The sequence below is a fragment of the Oenanthe melanoleuca genome, chromosome 2 (assembly GCF_029582105.1).
Source record: "Oenanthe melanoleuca isolate GR-GAL-2019-014 chromosome 2, OMel1.0, whole genome shotgun sequence".
In the NCBI taxonomy this organism is placed as follows: Eukaryota; Metazoa; Chordata; class Aves; order Passeriformes; family Muscicapidae; genus Oenanthe; species Oenanthe melanoleuca.
The window spans coordinates 35,777,016-35,793,467 of NC_079335.1; the positions used below are offsets into that span (position 1 = coordinate 35,777,016).

At 38.2% G+C, this 16,452-nt stretch overlaps 1 protein-coding gene across 2 annotated transcripts in view; it reads right to left on the reverse strand.

Moving 5' to 3' along the window:
- Nucleotides 1-16,452, reverse strand: part of NKAIN3 (sodium/potassium transporting ATPase interacting 3) — a 328,068-nt gene that overhangs the window by 68,520 nt on the left and 243,096 nt on the right. The window lies entirely within an intron of this gene.

The window sequence follows — 16,452 nt, forward strand, 5'->3', positions numbered from 1 at the left end:
GCTGAGTGAACTTTGCAACTCACCTCTGCTGTCAGTGCAAGACAACCCTGAGGGATGAAGCCTGCTCTGAATTAACACACAATTAAAGAATTATTAAGGTTGGAAAAGGCCTCTAAGATCATCATATTCAAGCATTGCCTTGGCACTGCAAGGCCCACAATTAAGCCATCTCCTGAAGGACAACATCTACATGTTTTTTCCAAACACTTTTCTGGGCACCCTGTTCCAACACTTGACCATTAAGAATTTTTTCTAATATCTACTCCAATCTAATAATAATAACAATCAAAGGATAATCAGATAATGAACATGACTTAAGAGCAGTTACTGAAACAGGATTCCACCGTATTTCTGTGTAGTCAGAGACCAAAAATACAGAGGACTTCCTCCTTCTTCTTCCTCCCTGCAAACTTCAAACTCCTGCTCCACAAGAGATCTCCTTGTTTTTTCTAATTGGTAGGGTGGGACATATAATCTCAGCCTCATTCTCAGAAAAGTTTTGATAGCTGAGCTAATTAAGCTTCAGGCATTACCATACTAGGGAAAATTTTAGGCAGAATGTCTCAAATTTGGTAGAATTATATGAGAGTGGAAGATATTTTGTGAAGCTGGGCAGCCTTAAGGGCAATGATGACCAGGGATGTGCCTACACCAGCCAGCAGTGCAGACCAACAGGCACAGAACTGTGTGATCAAACAGCTGCACCTGAGAATCTCACACCTAACTCCACACATACCAGGTTCTTCTGGTTTGGTTTGCCTTTAATTTATGATTTTATTTAGACTGGCTCTGGTCTGACCCATCAGCTGAATGCCTATTTCAGGCTCTCATGCCTCATGTGTACTCCAGGAGTTCTTCCAGTTCACATTCTGGAAGGAATCCAGATCATCTCCATGAAGATGTCTCCCTGATGTGAACCCCAGGACAATAATCTGGCATGGCTGAGAGGTGTCTTGTAAAAGCCAACTCTCAACAGCAGTGAAACATGAATATAAATGCATGGTATCAGTATAAGGGTATTAGTGCAGAAGCTGTATGGAGGTTATGCATCAAATGCTTTCCTGTTCCCATGGGTTCAGCATAAACTGGTGCTAACGATTTTTGCCTATGTCCACTTTTCAGAGTGACATGATTGATGAGCAGAAGAGAGAAATGTCAAAACAGGAACATCAATGACTTAGCCCTCAGAACAACTGACAAATGAAAAAGAAAGTCCTAAAGTTGACAGGTAAGAGAAAAGTGGGAAAGGGAGCAAATGCCTTGCTCTACAAAGAGAGTAAATTACAGTCTATTTGATGAATTAAGGTGAATCATAGTAAGGTCAGTGAGGGAAGCATTGAAATTACTCTCAGTTGAAAGATATTACTAATAAATTTGACTTGAGTGTAGTCCCTGTGATAATATCAGAAATGAAATGAAAGATCCACTTCAGGAACAGGGCAGCCTTGCAGATCATAAGGCTCACAAAGTTGCCAGTTGGCATTCTTAAAGCCATTGTAACTATAAAAACCCAACCAATAAAGACTAACTCGATTTTTTTAAAAATTTAATTTATTTGTCTCTTTTACTTTTCATTAGGATTATTGTTCAGTGTGAACTAATAATTTAAAAACTAATCCACAGAGCTCAGCTGATGCTGCCTTAGGTTGAAATGCAAATCAGCTCCCACCTTACATCCTGTCCAATATATGCTGCATGTATTGGCTTTGAGAATAGGTGGTCATAGCCTAGTTCTTCCTAATTTCCACCCCAAAATACTGCCTGTGTGTAACTGTCCAGAGAATAGGCATATGTGATGCAGAGCCAGGCTGTTAGAAGTATTAAGTAGCAAGCAAAACATTAGGGTTTACTTTGAACTAACATGGTGCACATTATAAAATCTTCACATGCTGGAAGAAAGAGTAAATCCTCTGTGGTTTACTCATAAATATTTAAAGGATTATCCAGTCCATTGTGTAGTGAATAACCAAATGCATTCTGATGTAAACCAGCCCAGCTCCTGTGTTTATATTGTCTGTCCAATGGAACACAATTACAAAACTCTTTTTTCGTTTTTGAATTTCTTCTTGAGCTCCTTGAAGCACCTAGAATTTGAACTTGGCAATGTAAGACTGCAAATGCCCAGGGACCTAGTATTATACAGATCAGAAGTGCTTGTATTTTTCAAGGATAAAGCTATACACTGTATAGTTTATATTCACATAAATGTGTTCTGTAAGGGCAAATCAATATATTATAAATGTACACCCTATATTTTTGCTCCTGGTAGGGATTCTTTCACCAAGTACAGCAAATTCACAAAAACAACTTAACTCTACATTTTCAAAAAGGAATACTGCATTTGCTTTTTATTACTCTATTTTATGTTCAGAATGAATATGGCTCAGGTGTAGGCATTGAGTTTCAATTTAACATATTCATAACTGGGGCAATTGGCAAGGTCTGCTATTTCTGACAGATGTAAACAGTCAAGCTCAGCCCTAAATGTGTCTTGTCTTTTTGTGTTTTTTTTTTTCTGCTTGTTCCCCAGTATTCAGTTTATTTGCTGTTGAAAGTTCTCTTTTATCAGAAAATCATAAACTGAGCCAGGGACTGAAATGCTGATTTCAGCCACAAATTAGAAACTGAAAAATAAGAGATGAAAGCAGTGGGAAAGGGATCCTGTACTGTGCAGATGTACTTTCATTTTCAAGAGCCTCTGTTTCCTCAAATGAAAGCCAATCTGACAAAAAAAAAAAAAAAAAAAAAAAAAAGGGTTAATTCACCATGGAAATGTGCAAAACTTTTCAAGTCAAAGTCTTTGCATATGCTAAAGGCACAGATGATGTTCCATGTGAAGCATTACTTTTATCTTTATTGTTTTGAATATGTTGGATCATAAGAATGGACACACTCCAACTGCCACTTCAAAGCTCTATGGATAATCCCACATCCCACTTGCTTTGTTTGCATATTTAATTTTGCTCAAGTAAAAGGCAAATCAAAGCTCATACTTTCTTCTCTGAAAAAATTCTGTACAACCCTCCTCAGCAGTCCAACTCATCTGAACCAGTGTAAATTACAAAGATTCCAGCTCATTTGAGGATATCTCTATTTACTGTGTCTCTTTCCCTTACTCTTCCTGATAAAGTGCTTCAGTTTCTCACCAGATGAAAGTCATCAATCTCCACCATGGTCAAAAATAGATCAGGGGGCTCCTGATCTGTGGAGCAGGTGTTGCAGCAGGAGCAGCCAGAGGAATGGGATTGTTTCTGGTCAGAGACAGTTGCTGTCCATCAGTCTGCAATGCAGGTGTCAGTAAAAGCAAGGCCAGGCTCCCAGGATGTTTTCACCTGTTCTGATCCCTGAAAGATGGGGCTGAGAGCAGGCAGTCTGTCCCCAGTCTCACATCACCTGTCTGCAGGTTTTGTGGGATGATGTGGTGCCTGAGGTGACTTGCTCCAGGGAGGAAAGAAATAGCTACAACTGTAAAATGCCTTCATTCAATGAAAAAACATTTCCAGGGAGCAGAGAAGCCCAGTGTCTCTTCATCTGGCAGTTTTCTTCATTCCCTCCTTGAAATTTTGAATCTCTGCTCAGGCTCCAAAGGAGACTCCAAAAGGTAGAGTTCTACTGCTGAAAGTCTTTCAACCCCAAGAAAGAGGTCAAGAATATTAATATGAAAGCAAAAGAGCTGGGAGGGTTTAAAGATCAAGAACTTTTCAATGTAATTTCTATTCAAAGCATTTCAAACAGCAAAACATATTCAAGTTATTAGAGCTTTAAGTGAATGAAGCCTTTTTCTGGATTACATTATTTCCTCATGTGACTTGATATGCAGTTAAATACGTAATTAGAAATAAATATATGCTGATGATAGTGCATTGGTCTTTCATGAAATCCGGCACCCTACATAGCTATATGTGTGGATTCACTCCTTCTTACCAGAGGGATTACTCTTTTCATTCCCTCTGTAAAATCCTACAAAGAATTGAGTGTCTAGAAACACACTGTCTATTGCAATGAGTGCTGTAGGTTCAATAAAATTGCTAGGAAGTATGTGAGAGTCCTGGAAACTGCAAAGTCTACACAATCTTCTCCTTATTTATCATTTCCTACATAAATTCTTTATCAATGAGCATCTAGGGACCTTTTCTTTTCCACACACATCAGCTTTACAAGTGTATATTTCCATTTATTACATTGTAATTATTTCCAGTGAAAAAGGTAGCTTTAGCAGTGTTAGTTTACAATATTTTAATAAAAATGCATTACTCCCCTATGAAAAGGAAACTCCCACATCAGCTATTTTCAAGCAGCACCTCTAGACTGAAACTAACAGACCAAAGGAGAAAACACCAGTAACTACAAAATATTCTTAGCCTGGAGGTATGAGAATCTGCCAATTCCACATCATGTAGAAACAAGCCCCTAAGAGACTACAACATTACCTATCATTTTTGCCTACAGACCTCCTATGGAGTCCCATATCCACTGTCTGTGGGCAAAACCCACAAATCATTAAAGTAAGAAGAATTTCTGAAAGGCTTAAACCAAAAGCAAACACCTCATTCTTTCAAGCACTCTATTACATGAGTAAATTGGACATCCCCCCATGTTTGATAAAGGAGCTGAGGAGTTTGTATGAAATTGTGGGCATGGTACCAGGCAGCTGTGTTCCTGTGAAATTGAGCACATTTCCTCAGGAATTCCTGGTGGTGAAGTATGAATTCTCATTAATGGGAGCTGTGTAATCTCACAGCTGGCCAATGCATTCTCTTTATGCTGGGCAATGAAAACCAGACAGGCAGTGAGGAAAACAGGGGAAGAGGAATCAGAAAAGACCAACAGAATCCCAAACCCTAAACAACTTTTGTGACTGCATCAGCCACAAACAGCATAGAAATATCCCATTTGAGACATTGAATCACAGAAAACCCAAGCAAAGAAATTCCACAGCACTCCTGCTTGCATGGATGACATGGGAGAGTAAGTAAAAAGGGCCAAGGCACAATCCCAGCCACCCCAGGGTAGCAGGTGTGTCAAAAAAAACCTCATTTTCCAGCCCTGTTGGGTTCATTGGTCCAGACAGGGCTGCTGAAATTCTGCAATGCACACTGAGTGCTGAAAGCATGAGGACATCCTCTAATACGTGTGACCAATACAGAAAGCAGAGCATTGGAGAGGAATGGCAAACTGCTCTTTTTAGGACTTTCATAATCTATTTTAGCTGCCAGTGGAAAGACGTGCAGATTAAAAATATTCTGAAGTATTTTTGTCCTTTTTTCCTTGGTGTCTCATGCCTTCAATTGTATTGTAATTAGATAAGATTGCTAGGGAGAGTTATGATATTACCATTATTAATTATAAATAATATGATAATAATAATAATAATAATAATAATAATAATAATAATAATAATAATAATAATAATAATAAATAATTAAACATTGTATAATATCAATATAATTTATATTAATATTCTAGCTTGTATTAGTGAAATATTACATGGTTAAAAAAAGCAGACTAACTCTGTGGTACAACAAGCCCTGGTTAAAGTACCATCTTTATATCACTGTATATGATTTGCACAAGAAAATAAAAAAGCTAAGGCAAAAAAAAATCTTATTAAAATATTTCTCAAGAAAATCACTAATTTTTAAAATTATAACTATTAAGCTTTCTGCTTGGAAGAAAGATTATCTATTCCAGATAGTCTATTGATAAATTGTACCACTTTTTAAAGCTTGGTGGCATGAGGATGATACCAGTGGTGCCCTTTAAAGTCCTTTCCCACCCAAACCATTCTATGACTCCAAGAACCTAATGTAGGCTCTCCATGACCTTATGTAGGGACCATGGGACATGACACATACATCCCAGATGCTGTCCTGCATTTTGGGTGGGAAGGGGAATTTTGAAGTATATTTATAGGGAAAGCTGAAGTAAATGGCCTTAGTAAATTTGTGTGCTTTCTTTTTCTCAAGAAGAAATCCTTTTCTCTATTTGAAAGTTTAAGGAATAGCATTAAAGTTGCTTTCTAAAGTAAGTTAGGTGGTCTGGGGTATCTGTTATTGTTAATTAGGCCTAAGACCCTTTTCAGGCAAAACAAGAGAAGCACATGCAAAAGAAGAGAGAGATCAACAGCAGAGCAAAAGAAAATGCAACTATGCCTTCCTGCATGGCCTCTTATGTGTGAGGTTTGTAGTGGGAAATCCCAGCATGGCATGGATTTCTGTAACTCACTCCTGGTCATTTGTACCCATAACAAAACATGCAGAAAGTTGATTTCAGTTGCCTAAAGCAACGACAGAGTGATGGCAGGGAAGGAAAAGATGTGTCTTTTCACAGTTAGGCCAGATCTCAGTGTGTGATGGTAGAGAAAATAGGAGCATAAAGTGGAGAAGTAAAGGAAATGCAAAGCTTGCAGTCCAGCTGTTCTAGACTCAGCTCCTTGGTGGGCTGGTTTGGGAAGAGCATCTTTATGTGAGGCTGCTGGTAGAGTCAGGAACTGGATTCCTGGTCCCAGGAAGAGGAAAGGGAGAAGTAATAATGAAACACTTTCCAGTTCACTCCTGCTTGCCTAAGTGAAAACTCAGTATCCAGGGAAGGAAACTTGGAAATCCCTGGCCACTAGTGATGAGAGCTACCAAGAAGATGAAATTTTTAAGAAAAACCTCCAGGCAATAAAGAAGACATTTCAAACACTCACAGGACTCCACTCTTGAAAACCCTCTCTGGGAATCAGCATATTACTTGAATAAGCACTCAAACTGTCTGGTATAATTGAACAGGATGTAACTTTTGTTTTCTATGTTGATCTTTATATTTTAATTTACTACTAAAATAGAATATTTTTATATTATACATCCATGTGTGTGAAGATATCAGGTACAATATCAGGCAATGAAAGTTAAGCTAGAAAGTCTCACATGACTGGGAATGATTTTTTGAAAAATTTTTTCTTACAACATAGATTCAGACAGATCCAGCAGATGTCTTTCAGAACACCTGATTTATTCAATTATCATTTTCATACTAACATCAGCATTATGGAACAACACCATTATTCATCATTCTTCTCCTTCCCTGGGGACAATTGTTTTAACTTCATCTTCTATATGGTTGAAAAGAAATTTGCTTCTCAGGCTTCTACCTTAAGATGATTTTGTCCTTTCAGAACAGTTACTGACACCACATAAAAACTTACAAACTTAAAGCAATTTACATCAGTCTCCCTTTCAAGGCCACAAGCAATTTTACCTATTTAGATATCAAAACACAGCAAATGCTGCCTCAAACATCCATTTCACTCAGTCTCTGCCTATTCTGAACTTTCAGAGAACACAGAAAGTCTTATAATTACTAATTCCTAGACATACCCAGCACCACTGCTGCAGCTCAGTGCCTTTCCCTACACAATGTGTCCAAGGATTTGGCATGAACTGGGCTCTCTCCATGCCCAGAGCTGAGAGGAGATAAGTATTTATGGGAAAGTATTGAACAGCCTCCTAACAAGTCCACTACACCCTGCAGTCATACCTGTCACCAACATGGGTGCAACAGGGGAAAGCACATCCTGGGCTAGACCTCACACCCTCCTGTGGGATTCCTGCTCTGCTTTGAGGAATATAAAGGAAAAACGTTCCATTTTTAACAGTTTCCATAATACTAGACAGCAAACAAAGAATGGTCACAAGATGAGCAGATTTATTACAGAATTTGGGCAAGAAGACTTAGCTACAAAAGCTATGAAGGCAACATTTGCAGAACACTGGGCTTTTAAAACTTACTCTGCACTGCAACCTTCCTGTATAAATATATTTTCCTAGAAAACCTCATCTGTCTTTCTGTAAGTAGTTCTGAGAAAAAGTAGTTCTATGAGCACCTATGCACCTTGACTTCTTTTTCCAGTGAAAATGAAATAATTTCCTCAAATCTTGAGGAGTATGGGTTGCTTCACTGCTTGGTTAGTGAAATCCTCCCCTGGCTTCTCCTATTTCCATAGGAAAAAACCAGAAAGCACTACACATCACTGGGGACTGCATTTGAGAGAAAAGAAGAATTTTTTCTGCAGTCAGGTCACATTCAGGCAACAAATAATGGAAGAGCTAGGCTGTGGATTTAATACATGATTAAAAGAAAAATGTCCTGTCAGTGGAAGCTCACACAGAGATGGGTTTTAATCAGTGGATATTTTTCCCCCACTTAAGGAAGTCTGAACACATGGGTACCAACTACAATATGCAGAAAGAGTCATGCTGCTGAGCAAGAGTGAGCACACATTTACTGCTCAGCAAGACTGCAGTGGGAGGCTCACCTCTGCTTTGCCTGTCTTTTACACTACATGTGCAGGCTAAGGAGTCAGTAAAATAGCAAAATAACTTTACTTAATATCATATCTGCATGTAAAAGTCAATTAGAGAACTGTATTATTTGTAAAAGAAAACAAACCACCCCCCCCAAAAAAAAAACAAACCAACCAACCAACCAAACAAACAAACAAAAAAAAAATAAAAAAAGAAAAACAAAACAACAACAACAAAAAAAAACCAGAACAAAAAGACCAAAAAATCATTCCAGTCAAGCTGTCAGTCACCATTTGAACTCTTAGCCTAGAGAAGAAGGTAATTTCCTTGGTTGGTTTGCCAGCTTCACAGCTGGAGAAGACCTGATGCAGCAGAGATCTTTGCACTGAATTGCAGCTTGGCAGAAAGGTACAATTTCTATTCCACCTTCCAAGTAAACTGTCATGCACTGATCCCACAGGCTGCTGAAAGCTCATGAGTGTCCTGGGAGGCATGAAGACAAACATCTTGGAAACAATGTGCTCTGGCTTTCTGAATTTCCAGGATCTTTGGTGTCCTGGTAGCTCATCAAAGATTTAATGGCTTCCAATGATACAGTCAAGAAAACATCCCTAAAGTTCAAAGGAAACACTGCTTCCACTTTTCTTAATGATAATTGTTTGATTTCCATGTTCTCTAAAAAATATATATATCTAGATTGGCAATCTCTGTTACACTTTTCACTTTATTCTCTTATAATTTAAAAATTCCTAGTGCAATACTCAGCATTCTGCTCAGCTCTAAAGATAGCATGTAGGCACACAAGTTTGCTGAGGCACTTTAGCCTGTCTTTACCTCTTTCACCACCTCTCCTGCTTATTTGCAGAGATACTCATGTTGGAATATGTGATCACCATGTTTACTGTGCACTGGGCTGCTGCAGTTCCCTGCTCAGTGCTAGTGCAGAAATTAAGTCAGAAACTTAATTTTAAGTTAACTTCAGAAATTAAGTCAAATGAACCAAAATGAATCAGAATGAAAGTATCTATCTGAGAATTGCAGTAAGTGAGTTGCAGACATTTAGTCTATTGCATTGTTTCTGCCATGGGTGTGGAATTATGGGCAGAGGTTGAAGAGAGGAAAACAACTGTTTTCTAAATCTCCCATTTCAGTTCTTCTGCATATCTCGCACTAAAATATTAATGAGCTTAAAAATTAAAATAAACAATCAAGTTTTACTATAAACACTTTTGTGTAAATAAAAGTATTTCAGAGTTCCTGCACAGAATTCCTCCAACATTTTTGACAATTCAGAAATTGTCACAGTAATTTTCAGTGTTGTGTAAAACGGCAAATAACTCTATACCAAGTACCAGAAAATATGTAGAACAGTTAAGTTCTCATGCAGATTAGCTGTCAAGGTGAGGGCACTTCTATCTTGCTAATGCTTGAACTGTTGTCTGCTATACCCTCAGTCTCAGCCAGCTCTGCTGCAGAAGTTGGCCAAGTCTTTTTCACAAATCCTCATGATAACATTCAGTGAATGAAAATGCCAGCAGCTATAATATCACAGTTCTCAGTTCCTTTTAAATGAGCTGCATGAAAAAGCAGACATCCCTAGATTGACAGCTGAGAGGAAAAACCACAGATTTATCTAAATCCTGTCTCACATAGCTGCTTTATTGACCCAGACTGGTAATTAGACAAATATACTTGTGTATTTTAGTCTACACACTACCATGAATAATAAGGTCTAACTGAACTTAGCAAGAAAGAACAAGGCCATTTCTAGAATGTTAGTGCAGATACAGTCTCTCACTATTTTTCTGTCTCTTGGTTCTACATTTTTAAAACTGAAGGCTTGTTAAAGGCAGAGGTGAAGTGGGCTGTATGCATCCCTGAACCAACACTACAAACAGTGGAGGAATTGCATAAGGCATAGATCATGACACAAATAAAATAACTGCAACTAAGCCTTGGAGGTAAAGTCAAATTTGCACAAACCTCTGCAACCTCTTTGCAGTCTGTTTCAGACACTGGCAACTGCTCTGCAATATTGCTCAGGCTCACAAAATTCTTCTGATTTTCAATAATCTGGTGATCTCACTAAACTTACTAATAAATCTGTGAGAAGCCAACAGCTCAGCTTAGCTGTCCATTCACATGGCCAAGAAACAGGTGCTCCTGGCTATTTTTTGGGTTTATTGTTGTTGTTGTGATGATGATTATGATGATGCCTGTGATGAAGAACAGGCATCTTTCATACCTTTTATTAAAGAAATGCTGAAGTTCAGCTCTGCAGACAGTGAAAAAAGTTAATTTTCTGCACCATTTGTGCAATCATTTATTATCAAAAAGAAGACAAATTGTTTTCTAAACAAAAAATGTGGAAAGGGTGCAAACTAAAATTGAAGAAAATATGGAATACATTCAGGACAACTATCATTTACTCATATAGCCCTTAACTCTAAATTGCCTCATGCTTTTTTATCACATGTGGATGTTGACTGGCTTTCTTAATCAATCACATATCACTAAAGGAACAGGATGAGAGCAGGGAACCTGCCTGAGCACTGTGTCAGCCCCTACAGGGATTTTATTAGGAGAACAACATACATGATGTGCTTCTTCACATTCTCTTCTGTCCAATTATAAAAATGGCAGGGCCATAACTAACAAGAAAAAAAGGGCTGCTGCAGTGCCCCAGAGGAGCCACATTATATATTGATATCATTAAACCTTTTGCTACTTTTAAATAAATATGAAGCAAACTGCAGCTCTGGCTGACTGAAGGCAGGGGCAAAAGCTGCTCTGCAATCTCTTTTGGAGCAATTCCTGGAGCTTTCCCAGTGGCATAGAGAAATTAACCTAAACATCAGGGATAGAGGTAGAGCCATCCAAAACAACCCAAAAAGCATTCAAATTTATGGGTCAGTAGTAAAAGCTTGGTCAATGACCTGAAATACATTAAGCCACTCCAGCACAGACCATGATCTTAGTCTCTCTATAGCTCAGTAGCCACAGTGTTTCCCTTGATTAATTATTTACACAAAACTCATAACCTCCATTTTAATGCCTGTTGTGCTAAATATCTTTTTAAATTAAATTCTATTTTTCTTTGATGATAAAAAAAACCCCACTTAAGTCTACCAAATATCATAATTAATTCCTATGTCAAACAATCAACATTTGTCAGATTCTTTGAAGACAGCAGGGCAGAAATAATCCACAAAGTAAGACAATGGCATGGAGTCAGTATGAGGCACTGACTGGTGACAGATATTCAGAAATTAAGTCAGATCCTTGCTTATCATTTCCCTACGGATATGATGCCTCTGTGTACTGGAGAGAAGAATAGAGATTAAGAACATCAGAAACTGTGAGGAAAAAGAGGAATAGAGTCCTCATAAACAAGAGGATGCAATGATCATTATGACACAGATGATTTTATTATTATGAATAATAATAATAATAATAATAGTAATGAAAACTCGAAATATTTGAAATCATCATACCTGGTGAATTAAAGCAGGATAACCCTGCAAATGTATGGATAACAATTCTAAGAATGGATTTTATATCAATAATTATGAATCTTTTGGGCAGGTAGGGACCATTTGTATAGAAAATGAAGAAAGAGCTTGGGCTGTGTTGGACAAAGTAGTGCCAGCAGATGAAGGGAGGTGACCCTGCTCAGCCCTGCTGAAGCCTCACCTGCAGCTCTGGTCTTGAGTGGAGGGGGTAATAGGATGGAGCCTGGCTCTTCCCTGTGTGCCTGTGCCAGGACTGGGGGCAAGGGCACAAACTGGAACACAGGAGGTTCCCCCTGAGCAGCAGAAAACACTCCTTTGCAGAGGGAGGGTTACCAAGGCAAAGCACAGGTGGCTCAGGGAGGCTGTGGAGTCTTGTGGAGCTCCTTGGAGATACTCAAGAGCTGTTTGGACACAGTCCTGGGAAGGCTGCTCTGGTGGGCTCAGCTCAGTGAGAGCAGGGCTGGATGAGCTCCACAGAACCCTTCCCACTAAACCCTCTGTGTGAGTTTGTGATACAGAGGTTGCAGTTTTTGTCCTAGTGATAGACATGTTACTGAGCATTAGACACTGCTGGAAGCTGCTCTAGAGCCTGTTACCTCTTAGGGAAGCATGCAGCATTTATAAATTCATAGGAAGGCATTTTTTGGGACTTACATTTAGCAGATGGTGACTCTGCTTACAGTGACCACAGTATCCAGTTCCCAGTTTGGCTACCAGGAGTGCTTTTTCTTATATTTCTGATATTACAACTTCATTATATTTTGCAGAAAGTATTGTATTTCTCTATCTCAATGTATATTTTGTGCTTGCCAGTGTATGTGATAAGTTATTCCCCACTGATAACTTTACCTTAGGCAGATATGCTCACTGCTTTTTGCTTCACAATGGAAAAATTCAATGTTGTTAATCTCCCCATATCACATCTTTGTCTGAATTTATACCTGACTCTGCAAGAGAGCATTTGGGGATTTTTTTGTGGCTGTTCCTCCTCTGTAGGTCCAGCAGGCAGCCTGAGGGTTACAATAATTGACACTTATGAGAGGTAACAGATGGACCTCCACAAAGCAAACCAGAAGCTTCCTTCAAAATATCCTGAATTTGCCTCAACATGGCAAAGAACTTCCATGTTTTGCATGGTTTAGGCCTAGAGTTTTCACTTTGTTTGCTTCCCCCCTACTTTCAGTGGTCTAGATTTTAGGTTGTCCTTCTATACAGTGATGAGAAAGGGAGGAAAAGTAGCTTCACCTTGTGCAAAAGAGCATTGAAAGAAAATAAAATCTCCTGGCCCAGAGGCATCTAATTGTGTCAGCCCATTGTTCTGCCAAAATGTATTAATTTTGTTTCTTCAGCACTGATGAAGTTATGTGACTAATTCCAGAGGCAGCACAAAGAACCCTGGCTTGGGCTTTGTGCTGCTCTGTGTTAATGCCATTGGGCTCTGGGTCTAACACAAATCTCTCTGCAATAACTTGGAGAACTTTTTAATGTTCAAACTATTGAAGCCAGTGTCTATCTGGCTTAAATACTCTCAGTGTGCATGATCTATTTTCAAATAACAACAAAAATTGTATGAAGTTTCTTCCTCAAAGGTGCTAAGCTGTCACCATTTTGACTGTATTATTAATTTGTTCTCTGAAAATTGAGGTTTCTGTAATGATGATCTGCTTTGCATTTTAAAGGTGTTGTGCAGTAGAATTTATTAGTCAAAATAATATATATATATTATGCCCTACATCAAATAAATATAGATCTTAAACACAAAATTTAACTATAGTTATTCTTTACTATTAATTGCATCCCATTATCTCACACTTCTTTTGATTCTACCCCAATTTAAGGAAATGTTTAACATCTTCAACTACCAATCATTTAAATAGGCACCTAGAATCAGGATGAGATACAAAGTCACTGTTTCACCAAAAAAAAATTATTTTTTTTAGAAATAACAATAAAGCAGATATAAAAATAGCTTTACTGTGTTAAAATTAAATAAATGACTGTCAAGCCTATTTCCTGAAGCAGGGTTTAATGCAGTCACAGCTGCAGCATTCTGTGCATATAAAAATCTTTATACAAGTCCAAAAAAAAGAGTAACCTTTCAAAAGTGCTGCTAATGAGTTACATATCTCGACAGGTATCCAATACTTACCCCAGAGGTGTTTCTTCTTTCAGAGGCTCTCACTCCCTCCCAAATAGAAGTGTTTGCATTCCCACTCATTTGGACAAAGGTTAGCATGATAAAATGATTTGTTATGCCAATAAAGTTTTTTGCTACACTGTAAAATGGTTTGTTATGCTACTATTGCTACATAAAAATGTTATGAAAATTCAGTAGGGTTCAAAAAGGAATATTCTGCCTTTGGGACTAGCTACCAGGAAAAGGTAAAAAAATGAACTTATAATCTGCAGTTCCCCAGTCCTTTGGAAAGACAACCTAAATGATGTTTTAACAAACAACTGAAATTGGTGCCCCAGTTAGGAAAGCAGTTGTGCATCCAGAACAGATGGGAACTTCCTCAAGTCACTAGTATTCAGAAAATGGAAGGAAACTGCAAATTATTTGATAATATGACTTCTGTCATATGTAGCAGTACATGAAACAAGCCTAAATTACAATTCAGAATGGAAACTGAAGTTCAGATTCATGGTATGTTAATCATAAATGCCACAGATGGCATAGCAAGATAGTTAAACTGGAGGAAAAACTTACTTTCCATAGAGTATTTTAATTTTGGCATTGTTTATATCAATCAAAACAGTATCTGAAACTGGCAACAGTTTAACTCACAGTCAAGCCTTATAAGTTCCTGCCACATTTTAAAATTTCAATTTAATTAAAATTTTGAATTTTTATTTAATCCAGCACAGTAATAAGTCACTTCTTCAGAAAGTGAGGACCAATTACATCTTATGCTTTACAGTTATTACAGAATTTCTATATATTTTTAAATTTTCATAATTTTTAGTTTATATATATTAATTTTGTTTATTCTAATATTAGTATTTCTGTTCCTACCGTTTGACAAAACTGTACTACACTGATAAGTGCAGAAGAAAAACCTTCCTGTGATCAACAACCAGCTGGATTTCCATCTAATTCTAAATTTGTTGATAATCACAAAAAATACTAGAAGAAATTTTAACATATACATTTTTTTCTTATAGAAGTGAGGCAGTGTTTGAAATATCTATGTTTTTCTCCTTTTAAACTACCCACACTTTGTTTTCCTTTGTACAGGCTCACTGATGCAGGGTGAATGACACTTCATTGAGAGGGAAATCTGCTGCAAATGAGCTCAAGGGAGAAGCATCCTGCTTTGAGTACCAAGGTCCCACAAATACAAGGAAGGTGCAAGAAGTTAAGCCTGAGAATGCAGAATTGTTTTGGAAGGCCACTTTCACAGTAATGTTATAATTTATGTTGGCATACACAGGGATGCAGAAGAAGTAATTTTGTCTTCACTGGAAAAGATCCTGACTAAAGTCTTTGCTGCCTGACTGCAGGATGGTCAGGAGAAGGCTTGTGTAGGTGTTCAGATGTCCCTGATCCCTGAGGAGCTGATAGACCAGGACAAGAGACACATCTTGTGTAGGTGCAGGTGATGCCACTGGTCTGCAAACCAAGTGCACTAATCCCAGCCTGGACCATCAAGTGGGAGTTCATGAATCACAGATGTACAAGTTTATCTAACTTTTACTAAAAGTAGTGGTAAGGTAAGGAAAAAGCACTTGGCATCTTACAAAAGGCATTTAGTAACATAGGTGAATTATCTTCAACTTTTAGACAGCTGGACAGAATGATAAATGTAACCACATATACTGAGTTCTCTTCTTTTGAAAGAGAAATGTCCTTATGCTGAAAAAATATAAAAACTGAAATTTAAAAATAATATTAAATTAAGGAGTGAGATTATTTTCACAGATGCCATTTACTTTGCCAGTGGTAGTATAAACCAGATTCTTAGTAAAACACTCAAAATACTGAACAGACCAGAAACATGCATCCCTTCTGGCTGCTCAGACCAGGTAGCTCATCTGGCTAGCAGTGTGGACTGCAGACTGCACTGCTTCTCCCACTGTCTAACAGCCCTGGTGGCCATGGTTAGGACCATGAGCCAGGAGTATTCATGTTCCCAAGATAGGTCTGGACATGCTGGGTGATCAATCCTATGTGCAACCCTTAGGGTCAGCCTGTTGCAATACACTACACACAGCTATGAAGAGAAAGAGCTGCCACTCCTAGCAGATCACACACAGCTCATGTCAAACAAGCTGTTAATCACAAGCAGATTGAGGAATAACTGTGCCCAGGACTGGGCTGTTGCTCCCAAGGCAACTCATCGAGTCCCAGCCCTTCCCTGCACTGCAGGCTCCTATAACAACTTCTGTAATTGCATTTTTTGACTGGTGTTACAACAAATGTGGACAATAGAGGCAGAGTGTCTGATAATGCAGAGTTCAAGAAGACAAAAAATAACACGGCTAAATATGAACACATACTTTAATTCCTAATACATTTCTGACCCTTTTCAAGGATTAATCCATAGCTGAGTCTGGGAAGAAACTTAGATATGTACCATGTAAAATATATTTACAATCAGGGCTGAATAAATGCCCTGATTGTGAACTTCAGATATGTTTAGACAAATTAA